Raw genomic sequence first — 12,222 nt, 5'->3', positions numbered from 1 at the left:
GACATGATTTATAGCTTCTATTCTTAAACTTAATCCATAATCTGTAGTAAAACTAACAAAACAGAGGAATACCATAGGATGTTAGAGGATTGCCATACCCTTCAAATTCTCTGCAAGTTATTATGCTGTTTAAAGATACATCCCTCAACCTGTGGGGTTTTGGGAGGTGATGGTGGTGGGCGGGAGTTACCTTGCCTTACCATGAAGGATGCAATACAGAGAACGTTGCACTAAGTAGTAATATTCTCTGTCAGCAGAAGCAAAGCTTGGGGATGGAGATCATCACGGGGAAGGAGACTGGACGCACAACATCTAGCAAATGTTTGATTCACCACCTGTGGTAACAGGGAGAACACCCCAGAGGAACCTCACACAGTTAGAAACAACTCCTAGGTATACATTTAAACAATTAGCGTATGAATCAAAAAAATGTATTTGTATCAATTTGACATTTTATCAATGATACAGAAGTGCCTTGCTTTTCTCAGGCAAAAGAATAAATTTCTCAGTCTTGTTTTCCTCTTTTTATTTCACGTTTCCTCATAACAACAAAAACTTAAGAAGGGAATAGCACACTTGCAGTGGAGAAACAAGGTGCGACAGTAGGAACACAATACCTAGCATATAGGAGATAGAATAAGGAATCACAAAGTACTTCAGTACTCCTGTCATAAAAGCTTTCAGGCATTTCCTTATTTTATAAATACCTTCACATAGGGATACACAGGCCTTTGTTAATACTACCTCCTATTGGAAGGACAGCATTCTACAGCAAAGCTCCATGATACAAGACCCAGTGCAAGAATGCACAATAACTCAGAATTTCATTTGGTTTCTATCCAGGACAGAAACAAGTAGATTTTAGATTCAGATAAATTACCATTCTCCAAATCATCATAGAAAAATTCTGCAGCCTTTTCCTAGAATCTACTTTGTGACTATCCTACAAAACATGTTACAGATTTACCATGGCATTTTATATGCTTTGCTTTTTTCTTAAGGTACCTCATTTTATTCATTGTCCTTGAGCTGAGGGAGCACATAAATGCATAACTCATCCCTTCTGAGCAACAGGCCACCCAAAATTTCTGATTTCACAAGGTAGGTAATTCACCTGAGTTTGAGCCTCAAAATCCATGATAGATGCCTAAATATGAAAGCCTTTACATTAGCTCATTCTGCCTGGCAAAAGCTCCAAGGTTCTGCCATGACTGGCAAGTCTTCCATTTCAAAACATAAGAGTTTTCAATGGAACATCAGCAACGTTGTTATGGCACTGTTGGAACAATACAACTCCTGAAGACTTACCACCAGTTTTTACATAGGTCTTTCATATAAACATAGTGTTCTGCACATAAATTGAGAGAGTCTTCAATAGAAACGTTTGCATTTCAACAGAAGTCTCCTTTGTGAGTGATCTAGCTTGTCTCTAAGATCAAAGAGACTTGCATTAACATCTTCTGGCTTGCATAAGAAAACCCACCCAAAACTGAAAGTTTAGTGAACTGCAGAAAAACAGCCACGGGAAGGAAGAGGAAACAGAATGGATAAACGAGATCATCCTCCAGAAATAGGACTGAATACAAATACAGATTAGCCTGGCAAACTAAACATTTCTAGGAAGCCTGATATGTCACTGTGTTGCTGAAATTAGAGAAACTATGTAGGAAGCAATTAGCTACTGTAGCTTCTCCCTACTTAAAATGATTATTCGAGGTTATATTGTAATATGCAGTTGGTCATACCAATTCAGCATGTAACTGTTGGCATGAAAAATACCATTTATTCAACCTCAACTTCAAAAATCAAATTGAGCAGAGAGAAATAACAGTTCTTTTCTTGACCCATTCTGCATTTATACTCCAATTCTATGCTCAACACGCAGCATTGTTGCATACATTGTATGAGTGTCCTCCATAATTAAAGCTTTATTTGAACCTCCCCCCTCCTTCCACATCACTCTTGGTTAGATCAAAACAGTAGAGACAAAAACTGAAACATGCCCGGGGTGCAGAAAGAGAGAAGAAGAGAGACTATTTAACAAGGTAGGCTAATGGTGGTGGGGAGGAAGGGGGTTGATTTTCACATTTCAGAACTGTTGAGCCTGCAAATATTACAGAAATCACATCTGGGAACAAAGCTCTGCTTTAAGTAAGTTCACCCATGAGTGTTGCTAAGCAATGGAGAAAAGGCGAGGGAGAGGGAGAGTGCCTGACTTTAGGATTAGAATGATAGATAGGAAAAAAAAAGTAAGGCTTCTATATAGCCTTATTTATATGAACTTTCTAGTTCTTTGTTTTTATTGCCTGTCTTCCAAACTATTTCTACTGCAGTTAATCAGATCTAGTTCAGTATCTGTACACCAATGAGTACCCAGCACGCAGAGAGTTGTGCTGCATCCTAGAGCACTGGCACAAGCAGTTATGCACCAGAACTGTCAACATCTGTCTCTGGATTAAGCAGGTAAGAATCAGAGAAACTGTCCTGATGCAACTATTATAGAATTTGCTGTCTATATTTTAGAGAAATACTGCAGACACTTGCTTTTATGTAACTTAAACTACGTACAGTAAGGAAAATAAAATGCTTGTGATAGCTACAGCTTGTTCTAACTCTATTCTTATGCTAGTAGTTACAGAAAGATGTGGTATTTTATCAGACAAGATAAATAACTGTCATATCTTCACCTAAATGAAGTTTTTCTGTCCACTCTCTACTAGCATCTTGATATTGTAGCAGTTTCTTGCTCTGCTTTAGTAAGATTACTTCCGATCTTTAGGAAAGCAACTATGCATTTTCAACTGCAGACAAATGCACTGCCTCTTATATTACTTCACAGCAGAAAATGTTTGCCGCCTTGTTCAGCTAAATGCCTGTGTAAACCATAGTATGTACATTTGTAAAGCATGCATTGTTGGAACTGTAAATTGAATTCTTTGTTTCATTTTTACGTGGCAGCAGTCTTTTTTTTTTTTAAATCATCATAAATACTCTGGAATGCTCATCTCTATTATTCTGAATTATACTCCATATACTAAGACATTTGCAGCCTTCCAGGTCATTTCATAGGCATTAAACTTTTACTGTATACCTGTCTTTTTAACATTTGCTAACAACTCATCTGGAAAGAGATGACGTTTGTTGCTGAGTAACAGATGTCTGCATACACAGCGTGAATTAGTAGCATTTCTCAGCCTGAGATCCTAGATTATGACTAACTACCTAGTCAGTATTCTAGTTAGAGATAGGAAGGCCTTTCCCAAAATTCAGGGTATTCTAAATATATCACTTCTACAGCACTGCAGCAGTGTTCCCTGCGCACGAGATGCACTTCCCTGACAGGCAAGTGGCATTTAACAGACTGAACAATAAAGACCAAATCAAGATTCAGACTTGTAATCACATTTGTATTTTGTACACCTTAATATTTTGAAAAGCAGAGACTCTAAACCAAATATTTTAAGCTCAAAGAAACTCAGGCATTGTAAAAAGGCAAGTTAAGCCACACATTGAAGAAACAACCTACAAGTTTTCCATTGAAAGGGGATAAATGAATTACTGAGATCGGAGAGTTTCCCATGCCTAACATAAAATAGGTCACCTCTTATACTATACTTTATTTACACACACACAGTCAGCAGCAAATCAGTGGGCAGTTGCTTTTACAGCCGAACAGACACAGTCAAACCATTTTTCATCCTCCAAGAAATCATACAGGCAGTCCACTACAAAGCGATCAAGTGGAAATATAAACTAGGATGGAAGAAAGATCCTGTGGATAACCATGTTATCAGTTTCATTTAGCAAATCTCTTGAAATGGATGACATGTAGAAAGCATACAGAGATACTTGATGTTGCATTGCCTAATTGACCTATTTTTTTTTCCTTTTGCTTTTTATTAATGAAAAGCAAGGAAGGAGAGAAGAAGAAATCTTTCCTATCAGCAGCAGCAGGGGTTGCTGCAGGAAGATGATAATTCCCTCCTGCTACTCTGCTGACAACAACCAAGCTTCACAGGAGGAGCAAGGCATTTTAATCATGGAATTGAAAAATACAGCAGTTTCTAAAGCTTCATCTCACCTTGGCTGACTTATATTCATTTTGGAACAACTAGCTTATGGTGGAATTATGGTATGTATGGAAGATAACAGATGATGAAGAATTCAGCGTCATTTTAGTTCGTCAATGCATAAGAGGCAGGGTGTCTATGTATGTAAATGCTTTTTGAGCATCCCAGATAAGCAGGGACCACTGAATTCCTTAACAGCACAGTGCAAACTTGAGGGCTCCCTAACTCCATATTAAGTGTTTTATAAATGCTATACTTTAAAATACATAGAATTAAATGGAAAATAGGAAAAATATTAACAACTGACAAGTCAGAGTCCAATATCTGCTAAAGTCATCAAAAAACCTGTGACAGATTATCGTTAAAGCAAAGACACTCCATAATGGGCTGCTAAGATAAATGCAAATCTTGAGTCAAAGACAGTCAGGCACCCCCAAAATTAAAAATTTGGGCACACAGCAGCTTACAGACAGCAGCTTTGGGCATGTGGCACAACATCTGTTACAAAAACTCTAGAAAGCAGACCTGCGGCAAACTGGACCACTGCCAGCTCTCAAGATTCCCCTCCCCACCCCCCCAACAAGGCTGTCAGTAAATGGACAGATGGCAGCCGATGCACTCACAAGATAGTTAGCTCAGTTAACAATCAAGTATGCTAAATGATTTCAGATTCACTCTGCACCAGGCATTGTATTTTCTATTGAATCATTAACACTATGTCCTAATAGGAACATAGTTTGGTGTAAAGAAACTGGTGGATACTGTATTTTACAAGACAGTTTCTCTGGAACAATTTGTCAGGGAACAGAAGATCTGCCTTCATGAATAAAGTCAGAATCTGCCAAGTTTACCAGGCTGGTTTGCCCATAATTTTAATTCTACAGTATTTGAAGAATGGGGATAGAAACAAACATTAAGATGCAGGTCAGTTAATACACAAGCTCTCCCACAGATACACTCAGCTGAAAGAACAGGGCTCTTCTGCCTTACCCTGCCGTTCTGCCTGCCCAGTGTGGCACGTCGCACTGAACTCTCCTGGACAGGACAGCTACCACAAGCAACCCTCTGGGTGACATGCTTGTCATCTGAGTGTACGGATGTGAGGATTCATCCCTGGAAAACTAAAATTTCTTGGCTTTTAATGGGCGCAATCTGTAAACAACGTTTGGCCTTCATACCTGAAGGGGCAAATAATTTAGTACTGAATACTAGCAAATAGCATACAGGTGGACTTTTGACCCCAGCATTACAAGATACATCTTTTAATTCTTCCTCTATGTCTTTAGCAACATGTTTATAGACTCAGTGACAGCGTTAACCCAATTTATTTGCTTTTCCATAAAGCAATGGGGCAAGAATAATATCTGAAAAAATATGTTGTTTTATCTTTAAATTGTCCCACACACCCACCCTTTGTTTCCATTGCATATCCATTTTATCCATTCACTCAAAATCCCATGCAGATAAACAACTGGTCAAAGAAGTAATTAGCTACAATCCAAGAAGTTCTTTATCACATATTTGGCTCCCATAACCATTTTCTTCATCACTGTTGCACCCAGTAAGTACCCTGAAAAAACACACACACCACCACCCCTTTTCTTTTCTGCCTGCACTAGAAAAATCCTTTAGCAGAAAGGGGGAAGAAAAAACCCCACCAAGAAAGAAGTGGAAAAGCAGAGAAGGACTAAGAGGAGAGAGAACCACAATTAGCTCTCCTGAAGGAGGTGGGAGTTGTGCCATGGACCTGAGCAAAGCCAGCACCTCACGCTTCTTATTTGTTAGCTCAATTGCAGAAAGTAGGACCGAAGAAAACAGAAAAATGTAAAGCACTTCTAACGGGCAATCTACAAATTAGTGGTCTACGCAGTCAGGTAACTGCCTACTACAGAACAGCAGATAATCTGACTGGTCCTGTGAGAGACTTGTACTTTGGACTCACTCTTTGAGCTCTCCAGAAGCACAGACCTTATACTGCTTTAAGCGCTGAATCAAGAGAAGCTGATCTGCATTGCATGCTACAGTGATCTGGAAAACTCTCACAGCAGTGAGCCTGCCTACGGTCGGTCTATGAACATTATGTAGATCTTCTGTTAGCCTTCCCTTTCTGCTACAACACTGGTTTTCTTTCGAGATGTTTATAGAGCATCACGATAGTTATACAGGGAAAATCAGCAGTAGCAGCCAAGAACTCATATGCCTTGCTCTTCTAATTCAGACATGAAGAAGTGTTACAAAAATTTCAGAACAGGAGCAAGAACTCTGCTATTGCACTGGGGTCCTTAGCAGCCTGCTCTGTGTGGCTTTCCTCTCTCTTGAAAAGGAGACAGAACATTGTGATTACTAGTGTGTGATCACCAGAGGAGGGAAGTCAGAGATGCAATTTTTTTTTTTTAAAAAAGTGTAAGTTTGTCAAAAATGGAGTCAGGAAAGCAACTTCATTTTCTGGTTCAACTCTATGAAAATCTGGTTAGACCTTAGTGAAATTTATTCTTTGCCTTCCAGACCTTCTGAAGAAAAAAAGTCTTCTGAGTTCATAAAGTATCAAGAGAGGAGAGACACCACTCAACTATGGGAAAATAGCTGAAAAACAATTGTTTTTCTTGGCACTAATCACCTGGTAAGTCTGCACGCAATGCCATTAAAAAGTAGATTATGGAAAAGCCACACATTGCTATTTTCAACAAAGTAAAAAATACACTTTATCAGATAGAAAGTCATAAAATAAAATGAAAGAGACAGGAAAAATTAGCTACAAAATAATTAGGAATGCCAGACATTCAGAAGATAGTATTTGTTCATAAAGCTAAGACAGTCATAGACACACAAAGTTTGGCTCCCAGTAGTCCTGCAGTGGTAACTTATTTCTTTTTATTTTTGATTCCTGCTACAGATTTACAGCAAAAACCAAACCTAGCAGATATATATTTTTATATCATCAGCCCTTCCCCAGAACAATTCTTCTTCACAACCACTCATTAGGCTGAAATCAACAAAACTCAAGTTCCAGTCGTCTTTTTCAGCCACAGGGTCCACACTTCCCTCTTCTTATCTGTCATACATTGCCTCATGAGAGAAACACAAAAGATTATTTTATGGCTTTCCTCAATTTTTTTTTTTTTTTTTTTTTTTTTTTTTTTACACTTTCATGGATAATGCCTGGTATCATTAGCCCAAAAGGGGGCAACTATAGAGTGCTGCTTTCTGGGAGTGATTAATCATTCACAGATCACCAGAAAGCTTTCACTGCAGGGAAGGGCTGTCTGTGGGTTTTCACTCCCATCTGTCAGCTCAGCAGCAGCCATGGTACTAAATGAAGTCTTTCTGCTCATTCAGCATCTGTGGTCTAATATTTGCCATGAGTTTGGTCTTGACCTCTTGGTTTGTGCCTACAGAACCCAGGATTCCCACGTGGTCTCACAGCCAAACATTAGCCTAATTTAGAATTGCTGAGTTTGCAGAATCAGTTTGCCATAGCCTATGTTTTGTTGATCAGTACATACTAGGAAAACCTAGAACACTAATATTTCTTAGATTCTTCCAATAGTCTACTTAATCCCATAAGATTAGGTTTTGCAGCTTTGGGGAAAGGAAGCAAGCAATTCTTATCAAAATACAGTTTCTGGGAAATTAAAAGATAAAAGGAAAAAAGATGAACAGGTGGTAAAATTTTATTTGTAGTTTTTTTCTCTAGTTATCTAATATGCCAGCCATCCCAGACCAACTCATTTTTACCTTATATCACGCTGAATGAATTGAAACATCCAGAAAACATCTTAAGAGAAATATAATTTAGGACCAATCCTAATTATGGATGTGCAGGTCTAAAAAGATGATGTACATATATTAACGTTAAAAACTAGAGGATACTGTATATATTGTCTAGGAGTTCAATTTAGTTTTTATATGCACTGTTTCCCCATATCCTTATTGTTGCCTATAGTATCCTCCACTTATTAATTCCACAATTCATACAGTCATGTAACAAAAACATGGTTATGTTGCACATAGTTACATAGCAGAATGTCTGTGGAATAAAGTACACTGATTAAAATCATCATATTTTAATCACGCAATTAAAAACAACACTAATATTACAATTATAATACTTGTAAAATGCATCTATGCAGAAAGCGAGAAAGAATATGACAGCCTGATCTCTTACTGTACAGATGTACAATAATTCTTAATCTGTTCTTGCCTGGGCAGGTAAGAGGTTGTGTCCTATTCAAGATTAATTAGAACGAACACGTGTTCCTTGTGAATGATGTCATGTCTAGTAATATACATAAATTAATTCATGTCAGCATTGGCCATGTTGTGTCTTTTCTTTTTTAAGGTACAGGATGTACTATTTTTTGACTGAGATTACTATAGATTGTCTATGAATTTTACAGTCTTTGTAGAAAAAGATTATGTACTTTAATAAAGCACCAGCCAATATGTAAGTTGTTTTTTTGCTGGTGTTTTTTTGTTTGGTTGGTTCAATCTCTGCAAACTGGGCTAAGAGAAGTCATATGATATGAACAGATTATATTCTGTATGGGCATCTATAACATTAACACAAAGTGGTTATCACAAAGGCTCAATAATTGCTACCTATTCTGAGCTTATTGCCTTGAGGAAACAGCACTGTCTCCAACACCAAAAACAAAACAACATCACATTAAACATGCAAAATCCAAGAAAGTCTCAGCTTTAAGTGTCCTTTGATCTTCCATCACAGAAGGAAGTGTAAACCAAGATCAAGTTTATTAAGTACAGATCAAAGTGCAGTCTAGTTCCTTTCTTTCCAACAGCAATTAAAGATTGGAGGTAAATTTCTAGAGAAAGTTATTCTTATATTTATATGTTATTTTTGCAATTGTAGAATCACAGAATGTGCTATTCTAATTTAAAAAACCCTCACAACTTCTGGACACTATGACCTATATTACTCCTAGCTTTAACTTGGAAATCCTTCTTCCCCTGACATCAGGTGGTGTGTTCATTGGGAGCATGGACATGTAGCACTCCTGTTAAGAGCTAACAAAGTTGCTGAAGTAATATAGCAAAATTTAGAAGTCTGAGCACTATTTTTAAATCTCTTACCCACAAAAGACATCTTTCCAACTGATTCAGCTTTTACTGTGAGAGATTGGTACAGGTTATTGGAAAACTCATTGACTATAAAAAAAATAGATTTCTCCAACCTTGGAATCACCTTGGAAATTGCCTTCTGTTTCTAGCACCATCTGAATTCATAACTTAAGTGCACTGCGCAAGAAACAACTATAGTGCACTTGAATTTCACTCTTTAGGAGCAGTTTAGTCACTTTTTAGACTCCAAGAATTGTAATTCTTTACAACGGTGGCAGCTTGAAATGCATTATAGTGCCTAATTATTTTGAAACTTAATTGTAGAACACTCTTAACATGGCCTTTAAAATAAAACACAATCTAAGTACCATAAAAACCTTACAGCTTCTTCCACAATTAAATTCCTTCAATGAGAGAGTATCTTGAAGTTTTGCAAGTCAAAGCAGCAGCTGTATATGCTAAAGCACAACTCAGATGTATATGCTCAATCACAAAGCAGATGCCATTAGCGATTGAGACTTTTATGACTGAACCTTTTTCCCCAAGTATGAGCCAATATGAACCCAAGATATCTGTGAATGACATGCTTTTTTCGTGTATTTGTATAAATACATCAGTCTTGAAAGAGGACAAGTATTTTCACTACAAGTTTGATCATTCTCACAGCAGTCAGCAGGAGGTTTGACATACTGTTCCTACTGCTAACAGTAGCATAGCATTGGCTTCTGGTAAGGCATCACCCTCAGCTTCCATCACACTAAGATAACTCACCTAAAACTTAACACATCCTGAAGCAGATTTTATTTCTTAAAAGATCAGTTGATAGATAAATGATAACAGCTAAAATTCAGACTACCTTCTTTATTAAAACTAACACAGCCCTACCTCTTCAAATTAACACTTTCACTCCCTCTTCCCCAGCTCTTCCCCAAGACCCTCTGCTACATTCCAGTACCACCAGCCTCCACAAAGAATGGCTGGATTGTGTCTAGGATTCACCTTCTTACAGCTGGTTTCAAAACCACAAGACAAAATGGCATTTATCCATATAGATGTCCAGCTATCATTACCATACTATATTCAGCTCTCTCCTTAAGTGCTTCTCATTATAAAGAGTTGGGTTTTTTTTTTAAAAAAAAATTCAAAACTACAGCCAATACAGACACATCTCCCTACATTCCCGAATTAGTTGCATAATGCTGCTGCCCTTTTGTAACAAAAAAGATAGATCACACTGGCACTTCAGAAATGGTTGCAGTTTCCAAGCGATGACAGAATTTCACATCCCCACCCTATTCCTATCGAGTGCCAGGATCCTTTCCAATGCCTGCAGCAATGCTTTGAAGTACGTGCAATTGCAGCAAATGCAAAAGATTAAAGGATTCTGGAGTTCATGGAGAGAGGTGCAGAGCTCACTCTCACCAAAAAGATTCAACTAAACGTTTTAATTTTTTATTTAAAGAATTTTGTCATGAGAAGAGTTATACCATAATACCCTTCCCCAGAATATATTTTACATAACTATGTTGCTTGTGACTAAATCCTTAGATGCATATAAATGGACATACATTCAGCCTTCCACTGCGTTCTGAGATATTGCAGGATCTCACCCACAGGCAACAGCGTACCAAGAACTGAAAGGTTGAAATATGTTCAAAATAGACAGCAATGTTACCTCGACTTTTTTTCTTGTTTAAGCAGCTTTCACACAGAATGTTTGAAGGAGAAGTTTCACATTTAAAACATCCTCCTACAGGGGGAAGCTGCAATATTTCTCTGACAGACATTTTCCTTTTTGTTAGGCATTTCACTTATTCAGTATCCTGTCAGCTTTGAAACTAGGAGTCGGGGCTTTCAAAAAGCAACTGATGACACATGAGCCCCAACCATTGCGTGTCCCTCCAAAGGTGGCTGACCAAGCACTATTTCTTTTAAAGCAAGGATTTTTTTATTATTTTCTTTGTTAATTCTTCAAATCACAACTGCTAACCAAGTCAAAATTGAAGACTCAGGCAATGAAGGTTTCCATATCACTAACCATTTCTGAATATCCTGGCATGCGTACCACTAGCAAAACTGCATACCCACATGGTAACACGAAATCTGTTCACTGAGGCATACTGACATCTGCTTCTAGAGGGCGCAATATAACACAGGCTCCAGCAGATTTAAGTCTAAATTATAGTAATATGCAATAGAAGACTCCCTAAAACTTTCTGATGAGTATACAAATAGTTGAAAATAAAGCAGATCAGTTGCATTGTTTATCTCTGTTGTTGTTTAGAAATAAGGATGACAGATGTGGAAACAGGACTTGTAGACAAAAGGCTTGAAATAGCACTGAGAAGCAGAAGCCTCTTCTGTTAATCTGCTACTTCTGTTTAACTCTGAGTCTGTCTGTCTGAACCTCATCCTCAAGCTTGAGGTCCAGCCTCTTCCTTCCCCCTAATGGCACATCTTGCCATCCCCAATCAGGACCTCAACACCTTATCCCTTTCCCCCAGTCCTAATACCACACACCCTATACTCCTAGCTTACCACAAAGTCTTTCTCCTCCTATGCTCCTTCCTTACCCTCTTTCCTGACTTTGCAGATCCCAACATTGCCTTAGGTGATGCAGAGCACATGGCTGAGCAAACAGCAGCCATGTCTTCAGGCAGTAACATGTTCGAGGTATCTATAGCAGTTGAGCTATCATAACTACAACAAGCTGCTTCTACATTTACTGCTGGGGCCCTGAGCTCTGTGATCTGCAGTTCCTACGAATCAACATAGAAAGCACATGAAGTCTGCTGGAACTCTCCCACCTTACAGCTGCCCCAATGAACACTAGTCAAACTGCTATTACTGATGCACTTTCATTTTAGAATCAATGCAAGTTATCGAAGTACATTTAGCAAAGGTTGAGCTTGGATTTTTCCTAAGACAGACCAGCACTGCTGGGATGAAGCTGTTTGCAGATCTTAGTTTCTCCTCCTGAACCTGCTATGCACTTTTACCATAAGATATTTTGTCTTATTTCCTGTACTTGTGCCTCTCCCCAACCTAGCCAAAACTGCTGAAAACACTTTAC

At 38.2% G+C, this 12,222-nt stretch overlaps 2 long non-coding RNA genes across 4 annotated transcripts in view; one reads left to right on the top strand and one right to left on the bottom strand.

Moving 5' to 3' along the window:
- Positions 1 to 12,222, bottom strand: part of LOC129211014 (uncharacterized) — a 235,432-nt gene that overhangs the window by 138,308 nt on the left and 84,902 nt on the right. The window lies entirely within an intron of this gene.
- LOC129211015 (uncharacterized) lies at positions 1,990 to 6,293 on the top strand. 2 transcript variants are annotated; one of them, XR_008578708.1, is made up of 3 exons: positions 1,990 to 2,045; positions 2,334 to 2,463; positions 3,915 to 6,293. It is a non-coding gene; the product is annotated as an uncharacterized LOC129211015 (long non-coding RNA). The 2 variants fall into 2 exon arrangements; XR_008578709.1 differs by having other exon boundaries at positions 3,911 to 6,293.

The sequence above is a fragment of the Grus americana genome, chromosome 10 (genome assembly GCF_028858705.1).
Source record: "Grus americana isolate bGruAme1 chromosome 10, bGruAme1.mat, whole genome shotgun sequence".
Lineage (NCBI taxonomy): Eukaryota > Metazoa > Chordata > Aves > Gruiformes > Gruidae > Grus > Grus americana.
Note: the sequence above shows the minus strand (reverse complement) of the source record. Positions and strands in the feature narration are given on the sequence as shown.